The sequence below is a fragment of the Loxodonta africana genome, chromosome 1 (genome assembly GCF_030014295.1).
Source record: "Loxodonta africana isolate mLoxAfr1 chromosome 1, mLoxAfr1.hap2, whole genome shotgun sequence".
NCBI classification, from domain to species: domain Eukaryota; kingdom Metazoa; phylum Chordata; class Mammalia; order Proboscidea; family Elephantidae; genus Loxodonta; species Loxodonta africana.
In genome coordinates this window covers 11,851,800-11,866,966 of record NC_087342.1, presented here as the reverse complement: position 1 = coordinate 11,866,966, position 15,167 = coordinate 11,851,800, and the positions used below count along the sequence as shown (strand labels likewise).

General features: G+C 35.4%; 1 protein-coding gene across 1 annotated transcript in view; it reads right to left on the bottom strand.

Moving 5' to 3' along the window:
* STXBP5L (syntaxin binding protein 5L) overlaps nucleotides 1-15,167 on the bottom strand; it is a 369,977-nt gene that overhangs the window by 68,962 nt on the left and 285,848 nt on the right. The gene's annotated exons all lie outside the window — the stretch shown is intronic.

The following is a 15,167-nucleotide window of genomic DNA, read 5'->3' as shown; positions in this document are numbered from 1 at the left end:
CACCGTGCTCACCTTGCCTATTGGATAATCCGCCCCAGCAATAGTACAGATATGGTGGTCAGTAAAATGGTAACAGTTCCTTCTCTAACGGCAGTAATTAATAAGAAATGTGAGCATAGTGTGTGTGTTACAAAATGGAGAGTAAAGGGTGTATTACTAATGACGACCTCTCTGATACTGTCTGAGGGAAAGGAATTGAATTACTTTTGCAGGTTAGCTTTTCTTCTCTGTATCCTTTGCTTATGCTGGCAAGACAGTTCCTTTATGTCCCCACTGAATTCTATTTTCCCCAGTCAGTTCTCCAAAAAGCATTTCTGCCCACTAAGTCCTTCAGCTATTCTCTCTTTAATAAATTATTCAGCTTTTTTTCTAATACCACATTATCTTATATAATGTAGGCTTATAGGAAGTCTTGAAATCCAGTAGTTAAATCCTCCAACTTTGTTCTTTTCTAAGAATGTTTTAGTTATTCTAGATACTTTTGAATTTTCATACAAATTTTATAATCACCTTGTAAATTCCTATAAAATGATATCCTAGATTTTTATTGGGACTGTGATAAATCTATAGATAAATTTGGGTTGAGCTGACATATTAAAAATATTGAGTCTTCCAGTCCATAAACATGGTATTCCCTCCCATTTATATGATTTTAAAAAATTCTACAATATTTTGTAGATTTCTGTATGGAGGTCTTATACATGGTCTTTTTCAAGTTTTCTATCTCCTTCTTGATCTTCTGCCTAGTTCTTGCACCCATTATTGAAAGTGGGGTATTGAAATTTCCAACAATTATTGTTGAATTTTCTACTTCTCCCTTCCATCCGTGAATTCAGTGTTTTGAAGATTTAGTGTTAGGTATACATATGTTTATAATTGCTTTATTTTTTTCATGGATTCACCTTTGATTACACAAAATGTCAGTCTTTATCTCTCGTAACATTTTTTGTTTTAAAGATATATTTTATCTGTTATCAGTATAGCCACTCCAGCTTTCTCATGGTTGCTGCTTGCATGATGTATTTTTTGTATCCTTTTACTTTCAATATATTTGTATCTTTGAATCTAAAGTATATCTCCTTTAGAGAGCATACAGTTGGCTCGTACATACAAATTTTTAATTCGGTCTGAAAATTTCTGCCTTTTGATTAGATTGTTTAATCCATTCACATTTAATATTATTGATACACCTGCATTACATCTGCAATTTTACTTTTTGCTGTCCATGTGTCTAATGTTTTTTTGACCGTCCATTCCTTCTTTAGGGAGTCTTACTGCACAGCGGTTAAGGCACTCGGCTGCTAACCAAAAGGTCAGCTGCTCAAACCCACCAGCTGCTCTGCAGAACAAAGGCAGTCTGCTTCCACAAAAAGAAGTCTGTTTGCAGCCTTGGAAACCTATGGAGCAGTTCTACTCTGTCCTATATGGTTGCTGAGTTGGCACTGACTTGATGGCAGTGGGTTTGGTTTTTTAGGGGTATTCTCTTGTCATTTCTTTTTGGGGGGCAACAAGTGAATAGTTTCTAGTATAACATTTTAATCTGTTCAATGTTTTTCCACTATATTTTTGAGTTATTTTCCTAGCGGTTGTTCTGGGGCTTATCATATGTGTGTTAACTTGCCAAATTTGCCAAAATTTCAGCCATTACATATTCAACAAAAATTTTTTTCTGTTCCTTTATTTCTCTCCTTTCCTTCTGGTAGTCCCATTACCCATATATTGGTGCATTTAGTGGTTTCCCACCTTTCTGTGAGGCTCTGTTAATTTTTCGTCATTTTTTTCTGTTTTTCAGAACACAGAGTCTCTTATCAATCTATCTTCATGTTCTCTGACTCTTATTTCTAATCGTTCAAATCTACTGTTTAGCCCCTCTAGCAAATTTTTCTTTCCACCTACTGTACTCTTCAATTCCAGAATTTCTCTTTGGTGTTCTTCTAATTTTAAAGAATTTCCCTTTATTGATATTCTTTATTTGATGTGACTGTCATAATTGCTTCCTTTACTTAAGCATGGTGTTTTGCAGTTCTTTAAACATATTTATAATGGATGCTCTAAAGTCTTTGTTAATTCCAACATCTGGGTCCTCTCACTGGCAGTTTCTGTTGCCTCACTTTTCTCCTGTGAAGGGGGTCCCATTTTTCTGTTTCTTTGCATGTCTTGTAAAATTTTGTTAATGCCTGGGATATTTTAGGTAATGTATGGTACCAATTGTGACTGATTCTTCTCCCCTCTCTCCTGGGCTTGTTTTTGTTGCTGTTGTTTGCATGTTTATTTGTTTAGTGGATAGGCTAGACTTACAATAGTGAAGTGTATTTCCCCCCCAGTTTGAAGCTTTTGATGTTGCTCCTCAATGGTGTAGTCATCCTGGGATGGCAGTGGTTTTAGCAGGGTTCTCTTTGCCTGTCTCTTTCCCTATCACTGTATTAAGGTGTTTACCTCTGTTGGCATCATGCCTAGCTGTTAAAAAAAAAAAAAATTTAGGCTCTACTAATTGATAGGTGATTGCTCTATTATTTTAAATAATGCCCTGGGCATAAATTGCTCCATAGTCTGATCCAATTAAATTCAAGCACGTACAGTTTTTGAGGTTAGTCTTTGAGGTTTATTCTGACCCCAGGAAGGCTATTCTTAGCTGTCTCTTTCCCTGGTCCTCTCTGGTGAATTAGCTGGCCTATGGTTTAGTTTGTTGTCCTTAATTAAGAGGAGAAACCCTGGTGGTGTAGCAGTTAAGAGCTATGGCTGCTAATCAAAAGGTCAGCAGTTCAAATCCACCAGGTGCTCCTTGGAAACCCTATGGGGCAGTTCTACTCTGTCCTACAGGGTTGCTGATTCTTTTTTTTTTTTTTTTTTGCCAGCCTCCTCTTAATTACTTACCACCAAAACATCCACTGTTTTTGAGAGTACCCTTAGGCTTCAATTTCTCCACACTCTATTTCAAATAGTTTCTTTGGAGAGAGCTTCAGAGCTCTCTGTTGTTATGGACTTCCTTTTCTGCTCAGCAAAATCTATGAGTCACAAATCTGTCCATTGGATAGGAGTGGTTACCTCTCCCAGAATGGAAAATCTCTCCTACAAGCAAGCTGGGGCAAGGGTGATCAGGGACCTGATATTCCTGGCTTGGCTTATCTGGAGTAGAGCTTCCATCTTATGAATGGATGTGGGTGGAGGAAGGAAGCCTCTGACCTCTCAGCCACACTCACCAAGAATTTATTTCACCTCTTCAACTTGGAGTTGGATGGGATTAGAAATGCTGGTGACCTCCCCCTCTCAGTGAGATACTGTATCTCTTGACATGCAGCTGAGGGGAGAGGTAGTCCTATTATCTTGCCTGCACTTGCCTGAAATGCTACTTTTGTCAAGTTGACCTGGGGGAAAGTAGAGGGATTGAGTGAGTTGTAGTTCAAGTACCACACTCACTGTTCTCACCAAGTGTCAGAAGATTTTCTTAAATAAACCTTTCTTCTATTTGCTGTAGGTCCTTAAGACAATTTAAATGGTTATTTTAAAAGTAGTTTTCACTGGAGAATGTGTCCAAGTGGCTCCTCATGCTGCTATCTGAAAGCCGATTCTATATATGGTATTTTTTTAAGAGTTCATTTCTCAATTCTTTGCTGCTAGTACATAGAAATTTAGCTGATAATTGTATACTAACCTTTTATTCATCAAACTTATTCACTTGTTTTTGTAGAGTCCTTTGGGTTTTCTACCTATGTCATCATATCACTGGCAACTAAATGCAGTTTTGATATTTTCTTTCTAATCTTTAAAAAAAAAATCTTTAGTTATATTATTTCTTAATCTTGCTTCCTGAACTCGCTAGGTCATCAAGAATAATGCCAAATAAAACTAATGAGAGTGGACAACATTCCCTTGTTATTGATATTATAGGCAAAGCACTCAATATTTCACAAAGAAGTATGATGTGAACTATAGGTTTTTCCATAAGACAGTCTTCATTCGAGGAAATATTCTTCTATTCCGGGTTTGCTAAAAGTGTTTATTATAAGTAAATGTCAAATTCTGTCAAATGTTTTTCTGTATGTATTGAGATGATTATATAATTTCCTCCTTTACTCTGTTAATCAGGTAACTTACATTGATTGTTTTTCCCATATTAAACTTGCATTTCTGGGATAAACTCATCTTGAGTATAATTTTTTTCTTATATATGTCTGTCTTCTATTTGCCAATATTTTATTTATATAATATTTATAATTTTTGCATCTGTCCTCATGAATGAGACCGAACTATACTTTTCCTTTATTATATTGTCTTTGTCAAGCTCTCAAACTGAACAAATTAATCTGGTCTCAGATAATCAGAGATTTACTCTCTGGAAGTATTTGTGTACAATTGGTGCTATATCATCCTTAAATGTTTGATAGAATTTACTAGTGAAGTCATGTGGGGCCTGCTGTGTGTATTCACTTTTTAATTCAATATTTTAAACAGTCTGGAGGTTATTTATATTTCCAAGTTCTTTTAGTGTCAGTTTTGGTAAACTGCATATTTCAAGGTCCCTGGGGGGTGCAAACACCTAACGTAACCTAAAGGTTGGTGGTTCAAGCCCACCCAGTAGGACCATGGAAGCAAAGTCTGGTGATTTGCTTCCATTAAGATTACAGCCCCAAACAAAAACAACCAACCAAAAAAACCATGGAGCAGTTCTACTCTGTAACATATGGGGTTTTCATGAGTAGGAATCGACTCAATGGCAACAGGTTTATATTTATATTTAAAGAAATCTGTTAATTTAATCTAAATAACCAACTTATAAGCATATAACTTTTCATAATGTTCCTGTGTTATTCTTTTAATGTCTGTAAAATCCATAGTGATGCCCTCTTTTTCATTTCCGATGTTAGTTATTTGTGCTTTCTTTTTTTCTTGATCACTTTTGCAAGGATTTTATTAATCTTTTCAAAGATCCATCTTGCAGCTTTGAAAATTTATTGTTTGCTTTATGTGTCACTGATTTCTGTTATTCCTCCCATCTGTTTGAGTTTCATTGCTCTTCTTTTTTTTGTGTCTTAAGGAGTAAGTTTAGATTATTGATTTGAGATTTTTCTTCTTTCTTGCAATAGAAGCAATTAATGTTCTAAATTTTCCTGTAAGCATAGCTTCAGCAGCATCGCACGAATTTTGGTATGTTGTGTTTATATTTTCACTCAGTTCTAAATATTTTTAAGTTTTCCATGTGTTTTTCTGAACTATGAGTTATTTACAAATGTGTTGTAAATTTCAAATATTTAGGAATTTCTAGATATATTTCTCTTATTGATTTATAATTTAATTTTTTTTTGTGGTCAGAGAACATACTGTTTCATATCAATTCTTTGTAATTCATTACAACTTGTTTTATGACTGAGGCTATCTTAGTGAATGTTCGGTGTCTACTTGAAAAATATGCGTATTTTCCGTATGGTATGTATATATATTCTTGATTAACTGACCATTTTAAAATTATGAAATGTCCTTCTCTGTCTTCTTGCATTGATATCTACTTCATCTCATATTAATATAACTGTATCTGCTTTATTAGGGTTAGCATTTTTATGGACAGTCTTATTTCTTTCCTTTACTTCAATATATTTGTGTTTTTAGAATTCAAGTGCATCTCTTATAAATAGCATACATTTAGGTTTTTTTTTTTTTTACCCTGTCTCGCAATCTCCATCTTTTAATTGGAAGGTTTACTTCATTTATATTTAATATAATCATTGATGTGGTTACATTTATTTCTACAATTATTCTATTTGTTTTCAATCTGTCCTCTCTGCCCTCCCCCTATTGTTCTTGTTTCTGTCTTTTGAGATAATAAAATATACTTTAGTATCCAGTGTATCTTCTCTTTGGTTTCTTAACTGTACCTCTCTGTTTTATCTTTTTGGTGGTTGTTCTAGAGATTACAGTATGCATCTATAACTCATTACAGTTAATACTGTATCACTTCTCTATTTGAAATAAGTTTACAATAGTATAAAGCTGTTTAACTCCCTCCTATCTTTTGTGTTTTTGACGTCATAGTTAGCGTCTACATATGCTATATATCCCACATTGCTATTTTTAAATTTAAAGAGTCAATTAACTTTTTAAAATTAGAAAAAAAAAGTATTTTCTTGGGAACTCTGGTGGTATAGTGGTTAAGTGCTACAGCTGTTAACCAAAAGGTTGGTAGTTCAAATTCAACAGGAGCTCCTTGGAAACTCTATGGGGTAGTTGTACTCTGTCCTATCGGATCACTATGAGTTGGAATCAACTTGACAGCAATAGGTTTTGGTTTTTATCATTTCCAGTGTTCTTTATTATTTCTGTATGTCTAAATTTCCATCTGGTCTTATTTCCTTTCAACTTGAAAAAGCTTCCTTTAGCATTTGTTGTAGTGCTGGTCTACTGGTGACAGATGCATTTGCCTTCATTTTTGAAAGATATTTTGCTAGCTATAGAATTCTAGATGGACAATTATTTTCCCTTAGCACTTAAAAGATATCATTCCATTGTCTACTGACTTCAATTATTTTTGATGGGAAATCACTCATTATTCATAGTATTGTCCCTGTGAGTGTATTTCCCCACTGCCTTTAAAATTTTCTCTTTGATATTGATTTCAGAAGTTTCATATATATATATATGGTTTGTTTGTTTTTTCTTTCCTCTGTCAGGCAGGTCAAGTGAAGTGCTAATCATTCAGATTCTACAAAGTACTGAGTTAAGCAAGGATGCACTCCAGTTTTAACTAAATTGAGTTTCTCTCTGGTTTCAAATAGGACCAAAAAAGTCTTTCTTTGCCCCTCAATCCAACTGTCAAAATTACATATCCTCTTTGCCAAGGAACTAATTCTTGATCTCAGTATTTTGTGCTGGGAGGGGGTTGGGATGCATCTTCAGACAGTTTTAATTCACCTTTGGATTATGCTCTATAATAAAACCCCAAAATGCAAGCACTTTGAAACTCCATAAATTTTCTGTTTTGCACGTCCACTTGCACTGTCACTGTCTCAGCAAAATTCTGGGAGTGGTGAGGGTTACATGGCAGAGAATTGCCAAGTTAACCCTCTCATAGACCATGGTGTATATATGCCTATGTTACATTTTCCACCCCTGGAGGTTTATTGGCAGGCATTTGAGCCACGTTAGTACATTCTGGTGTCATGGTGGATACTGGCACAACTGCCTAAAAAACAAGGAAGTTGGTCTGTACCACACGTGAGTGTTGAGAGACATTTGCATGAGAGGCATGCTTCCTGGAGGAGTGATGTGTGAAACTTTTGTGTCTTTTGGCATCTGTCTAGCAAGATAAGGCTTGCAAGTATATTTACTATTTCCTTTGTGTTGTTGGGAAGGTATGGTTACTATCATTTGGAAATATTCAAGTAAACAAGTTATTCTGGGGGTGAAAATAGTTTGTGATGCACTTCCTGGGCCATGAGACCAATATGTCTTGCATGTGTGGTGTGCTTCATGGAACACGGTAGTGATATGTCCCACTCTAATTCAAACTGATGACAATTATGTGCAGCAAGTGCAATGTTTATTTAGTACTTCATGTGTATTTTTGGAAAATTGAGTAAGATATATTATGACTCAAGTGTAACCAGGAAGTGTGATGTGCCATGGGACTGATATGTCCCCGTGTGTGACATGCTTCATGGAACATGGGATGGATATGTCTCACTGGCAAGTGGCACCTCATTTTTTCAAATAAGAAAAAACTACCAATAAACAATGGTTCAGCATCCATTCCATTAGTGAAAAAACATGACATCACCAAAAAATTAAAAAAAAATTTTATCCTAGAAACTGTTAATAATTATATTTTTCCTGATAATACCCTGAGCACTGTATGGTAAGACTTCTGTGAGATTATGTGGATAAAGCTATGTCTGATACATGAATAAAATAAAGCAAACTGACTATTAAACTTATAAAGTTTATACAGTGATTTATCATAAAATAGATAATAAATTCTGGATGAAAACAGATACAGAAATTTTGTGGTAAGGAAACAATTGAATATCAGAACATATTACCCCCTCAGCTGAAGTGACTTATACCAGCTTTTATAACAAACTTTATAAGAATATAACTGTAATATTTAATATTATTATTTTGAATAGCAACTTATGAATGTTTTAAAATGTTATAGAATATCAGCACTCCTTAGATTACTTAATACATAATATCTCCATATATATAAATGGTCAGTCATATACTTTCTTTAGTTTTTTTTTAACCAAATTATGATTTATCACATAGACTGGTCTGCTCTGAATATTTTCCAATTTGATTATTTCACCTTTAAAGTGTGTTGCCTGAATAGTATACATTTGTTCAGTTCATATTAGAATCAATAGGACTATAACCTCCATATTCTAGATGCCATATTTACATTACTATTGCCCTACATCAGGGTTTTTAAAACTCAGTACTATTGACATTTTGTCCAGATAATTTTTCTGTTTTGGGCGTACACTGTAGGATGTTTAGCAGCATCCCTGACTTCTATCCACTAGATGCCAGTTGAACTTCCTTCCCCTCCAAGTTATGTCAACCCTTTCCCCTCCAAGTCCCTTTCCCATTCATCTTCCCCCCGTTCCATTTCCCCTCCACCACTGTAAGTAATTTCCTGCCATTACATACCATCGATATACTAAAGACTCAAACTACAGCCCTAGAGTGCTCATCTAATATTCAGATTTGTTTATCTGTCCACTTGACATCTCTACTTGAATATATGACAGACATACCAAAATTTAACACGTCTAAAACTAAACTATCTCTCACCACTCCTCCAAAACCCAAGCTTCTTGATCTTTATAAACAGTATCAGTGGTTTTGACTATGAGAATAAGCTTTGACTAAGGGAATAATCTTTGATTTCATTCTCTGATCTCCCACACTGAGTTAAGGGGTAACTCTGAAGTGCTAATGATTTTGAATCCATCCACTTCTCTCCAACAGCATTGTTATCACTCTAGTCAAGACCATCTTCATTTCTTGCCTCAAGTTCAATACTGGCCTTCTAACTGGTATACTGGCTTACTTCCTTTTTTAGAAGGACAGTATTTTCTTTTTCTTATCAGGACAATATTTTCTTCACACAGCAATGTGGATGATATTTTAAGAACCTAAATCAAAGCATAACATTCCCCTGCTTAAAAAGACAAACCGAATTTCTTATAATTCCTTCAGAAAGTTGTATGATCTTGCTGCTTATCTATACAACTAAATCTTAGTTTTCCTTTCCTAGTATTTTAAATAAATACTCCCTTATAATTGGTACATTTCTTTTTATTGCTGAGTAATATACCAATGTGGGAATACCAGAATTTTTTACTCATTCACCTGTTGATAGACATTTGGATTGTTTCCAATTTTGACTATTACAAATAGAGCAGCTGGGATGTCTTTGTGTGCACATACGCTTTCGTTTGTCTATGAGAAATAACTCGGAGTGAAAGGGCTGGATCATATGGGAAGTGCATGCTTGAGTCCAAGAACCTGACAAATGATTATATCATTGTACATTCCCACCAGCAGTGCAGGAGAATTCTGTTTCTTCCACATTCTTGCCAACACTTAGTAGGGTCAATCTTTTTATTTTTAGCCATTCTGATAGGTGTGTATGGGTAGCTCACTATAGGTTTAATTTGTATTTCCTTAATAACAAATATTATCTTTTTATTTATTTGTCATCTATATATATTCTTTTGTTCTATTGATCTATTCAAATTCTTTGGCCAGTTTTTCTCGGGTTGTTTGCTTTCTTCTTATTGAGTTTGGAGAATTTTTTATGTATTCTAGATACAAGTCCTTTATCAGATATAAGCTCTAGAAATATTTTCTGCTAATCTGTGCTTTAACTTTTCATTCTCATAACACTGTCTTCTGGAAAATCAGAAGTTTTTACTTTTGAAGAAGTCCAATTAACCATTTTTTTTTTTTTCAATGAAGCATGTTTTTGGTGTCTTATCTAAGAAATCCTTTTCTAACCCAAGGTAACAAAGAGTTTCTCTTGTTTTCTTCTAGATGTATGGTTTTAGGTTTTAAATTTAGGCTCATGATCTAATTGTGAGTTAATTGTTTTGTTTGTATCTGGTGCAAAGTATGGATCAAAGCTTTTTTTTTAATTTTTATACAAGGATGTCTAATTACTCAAGCACTAGTTTTTACGGGTTTAGTTGTAGAAAAATTCTTTTTCTACTGAATTGCCTTTTCACTTTTGTCAAAAATCAGTTGTCCATATATGTGTGAGGTCACTTCTGGAGTCTCTCTTCAGTTCCATTGATCTATTTGTCTATGTTTGGACCAACACAAAACTGTTTTGGTAACTACAGCTTTCTAATAAGCCTTGAAATCAGATTGTGTTCGTCCTCTAGTATTGTTGTTCTTTTTTCAAAGCTGTTTTGGCTACTCTATATCTTCCGTAATTCTATATGAACTTCAGAATCATTTTGTCAATTTCTACAAAAAAAGGCTGCTGGGATTTTTGTTGGGATTGCATTGAAACTACAGATCAATTTGGAGATAATTAACATCTTAATGACATTATGTTTCCTGACTCATTAACATGGTACAACTATTCATTTACTTAGATCTTCCTTATTTTTCTGAGTGATGTTTTCTCATTTTTAATGAGCAGATCTTTCACAACTTTTTTCGCTTTTATGGCTAGGTGCATCATATTTTTTATTCTATTGTAAATGATATTTTTTAATTTCAACTTTGTATTTTTTGTTGCTGTTATATAGAAATACAATAAATACATTGATTTTTGTATATTGTCCTTCTGTCATGTACTTTGCTGAACTCACTTATTAGTTGTACTATCCTTTTTCTGGATTCCATCAGATTTTCTTCATGATTATGATGTCTATGAAAAAAGACTATTTTACTTCTTCCTTTCCAACTTGTTATTGTCATTGTGTGCCATCAAGTCAATTTCGATTCATAGCGACCCTATAAGACAGGGTAGAACTGCGCCATAGAGTTTCCAAGGCTGTAACCTTTATGGAAGCAGACTGCCACATCTTTCTCTGGTGGAGCAGCTGACAGATTTGAACTGTCAACCTTTCAGTTAGCAGTTGAGCACTTAACCACTGTGGCACCAGGCCTCCAACCTAGATGGCTTTTATTTGATTTTCCTCCCTGATTACATTGGCTATAATCTCCATTACAGTGTTCAATAGAAGCAGGTGTAAATCACTTTTTTTTTTCCCCCCAGTCTGGCTATTGGGAATAGGCACTATTCCCTTTGAGTGTTGGGAATTGTTCCCTTTAACGTTTTCAGTTGGTTACCTGTCCCGGAGTAGCTTTGTCATACGTATGTGCTGATCAGTACTCTGCTTTAGGAGTAGATCTTTGAGATTCTCTCTTTGTACAGCTCTCTTCTCCACTAACCTGTCCTAAGAACTCTAGCTGCACTGGTATCCCTGATTTCTCAGCAACATCTCCTCAACTTGGAGTTTCTGCCTGAGTTTATCTTCACTTTGATATAGTCTAGAAACTCTAAGGCAGTAAACAGGTGCAACTGTAGGGTTCATTTCTTTTGTTCCCATTTGTCAAGGGTCATTGTTTTGCATTACCTGATGTGCCATATCTTAAAAACCGTGTTTCATTTATTTTGCCTGATTTTTTTTTCAGGCAGGAGGTTAAATCTGATCCTATTTACTCTTAGTCAGAAATGGGAGTCCAAAGCTTCAGCTGGTTCTGTCTTATCTTATCAAGCTTCACTTAAATATTTTCTCCTCAGATAGGCCCTTCCTTGACAATACTATCAAAGACAGGTACAAAAATAGGTACACCATCGCCACTTCATCTTGTTTTTCTCTACCACAACATTGTTACCTTTTTTTAATTATAATACATATGTGTGGATTTGTTCAGCTATATATCATCTCTTATAAATTAAGGAGAGAAACTATAATTGTTTCACTCACCTGTGTATACCTAAAACCCACTGCTGTTGAGTCAATTTCAACTCATAGGGGAAACCCTGTACTGGGTTACTACCCTATAGGGCAGAGCAGAACTGCCCCATTGGGTTTCCAAGGAGCAGCTGGTGGATTCGAACTGCCCACCTTTTGGTTAGTAACCAATGCTTAACCACTATGCCACCAGGGCTGTGTATGCCTAGTGTCCACAAAAATAAATAATTTTTGAATGAAGTAATTTTCTTTTTATTGTTTATTAAAAATTTTGCTATTTCTTCCCCTTTGAGGCTTTCCTTCTATGTCTTATTCCTTACTTTTCTTACTTCTCCTTGATTCTTGACTTTCTCTAGTCATTTTATTATATATTTATTTATTTGCCTCTCTTTGTTAGTCCTCCCATATTCTTACCCTTCTTTTTCTTTCATTTCTTCTTATTTTTCTGATCTGTCTTTACAGGGTCTGCTATCATTCCCCACACTCTATTCATGGTGACCCCATATGTATAGAGTAGAGCCCTGTTCTATAGGGTTTTCAAGCTTGGACCTTTCAGAAGCAAATCACCAGGCCTTACTTCTGAGGTGCCTCTGGGTGACTTTGAACCACCAACCTTTCAGCACTTAACCATTTGTGCCATTCAGTGGCTCTTCAACGGGTTAAAATGACCATTAAATAATATAATGGACAAACTGAGTCAAACTGCCTAGCACAGTCCCAGGATAGAGCGCTCAAAGAAAGTGAGTTCAGTTTCCCCAAATAGGAGCAATGCAGATGTGCTTTCTGAATGTTGGGAAACGATTCATAAAAGAGCTGCACAGCCTCTACTGTGACAAAATGAGACTATAGAAACGCAACCAGGTTATATTATTCAAGAGTTAAACCCCAAGCCAGATTTGCATAAAATTTATTTTTAAAGGCAAGTTCTGGGATATTCCTCAGAGTTGTTAAATAACCTGCCCCTTTCCATCTAAAGAAGACTTTAGAAAATTGGATTTCAAATTTCAGGGCTTGCCTGCATTCCCTTGGATCCCACTGGTAGACACATGGAGGATCTCTTTAAGCTCTTCTAAGGACTAAATTTTACTTCTGTATTGACATGTTAGGTCTTTGTTTAGAAAAGCTAAAATTCCAGTGAACCAGTAACTAGTTCTGCTTTTATCTGTCAAGTCTGAAAAGTCCTCTGGCTAGTCACATGAAAGAAAAGAGCCTACTGACACGCTCTAACCAACTACCATCATTTATTTCCTGAGCTCATGGCTTGTGCTGAGTGTAGAGAATATAAGGAATTTTAGGTATTGCCTTCAGACTCTTGTCATGCATTTGGGAAGGTAGAGAATATGCATAAAAATAAGTAACCTTACAAAGGAATCTAGGCTTAAGTGCTGATTAAATGGTTCAGACACTACTATTTACAAACCTGTACACTATACGCACTGCAGGCATTTAAATAAAGGGATTGATGGTATGAGTAAATCATAAAGTCACTAAGGTGTATATACTTGGTTTAAAGGGAGTGTTTGTGCAGGGGAGTAATAGAAAATTCATTTGAAGATACAGATAGGAGTTGTACTTTAGAGAACACTGAACTGAAGTCTAAAAACTCTACTTTCTATTCTGAAAGGCAATACAAGATCATTGAAGCATCAGAGGTATTAACTTTTCTCAAAATTCTTTAGCCTTTACAGCATGGTTGGTACCACTGAATTCTAATGAACTAAGAGCCTGCTTCTGCTCCTTATCCTCAGTCCTCACTTTCTCTCGTCTTATTATAAAAGCATTATATGTTTACTATAGGAAAACCAGAAAATATATTAAGGCTAAAAGAAAAAAATTACAAAAATCCACAATCCCATGTTCCAGAACTTTTTTCTATATGTATAGAGGGTATGCACACACACACACACACACAGACAGAAAGTAGGAGATTCTATCTTGAAAAAGCTAAACCTGAGTACGTGTGTTAAACTACCCAGAGACTATTTACATAAAAGGTTTTCCTGAAACGCTTTATGTGGTACAGGGGATGGATGTGAAAGAATGGTATAAGGCAGGGGCCAGTAAACTTCTTCTGTAGAGTCAGATAGTGAATATTTTAGGCTTTGTGGGCCATATGGTTACTACTGCAACTATTCAATTCTGCCATTGCAGTGTGAAAGAGGCCACAGATAATATGTAAATAAATAACTATGGCTGTGTTCCAATAAAACTTTACTTATAGAAAAAAAAATTGAATTTCATATAATTTTCATGTCATACCCACCCAAACATACCCAAAAAAAACAGACCCACTGCCATCGAGTCAATTCTGACTCACAGCAACCCTACAGGATAGAGTAGGACTGCCCCATAGGGTTTCCAAGGAACAACTGGTGGGTTCAAACTACTGACCTTTTGGTAGCAGCCGAACTCTTAACCACTATGCCACCAGGGTTTCCAAAATATTATTATAGTACCTAATAAGATGCTGTTTTAGGAGCAGCATGGCTACCAATGTTCTCACACAAGGCAGCAGGAGCAGAGGCAGTGGCAAGCACCCCAAAATGGCGTACTTTGCTAGAGCAGAAAACTAGAGCATATTTATGAACACAAGTAAGTCATCCTCTGAATACTTCTAAAGTTTTTTAAGGATTTCTCAGGAACTGATTTCTTGTAACTAGGGGGACACACCAGGCAAGTTTTAGGTTTTTGTAACTGATGTGATTCCAATAGTACCTACAAGCTGATGAGGTTTGAAGAATTAAGGTTACAAACAACATACAAGTATATATGTGCATACGTCATACAAATATGAGGCCATCTCGTATATACTGTTTAGCAACCTACCTTTTTTTTACATAATGTATTGATAAACATATTGTAAATATCTTTCCCTATCAATAAATATTCACCCATAACATCACTAGTGTTATCTGCACTTTTAGCCACACCCTCACACCCACTTTCTGCACCAGTTTTTAGAATTGCTGACTTAGTTGTCATTTTCAGATTTTGATTTGCTTGGCAGTTCGAATTCGCCAGGCGCTCCTTGGAAACTCTGTGGGACAGTTCTACTCTGTCCCATAGGGTCGCTATGAGTCGGAATCGACTCGACGGCACTGGGGTTTTTTTTTTTTTTTATCATTGTAAATGTTAACGTTACTCATTCTTTTATTTGTGATCTTAATTCACCCACTTCACAGTGTTTGGTACCTAAAATCACTACGGAAATGTATGTGTATTCAATTTTAATGAAAAGCT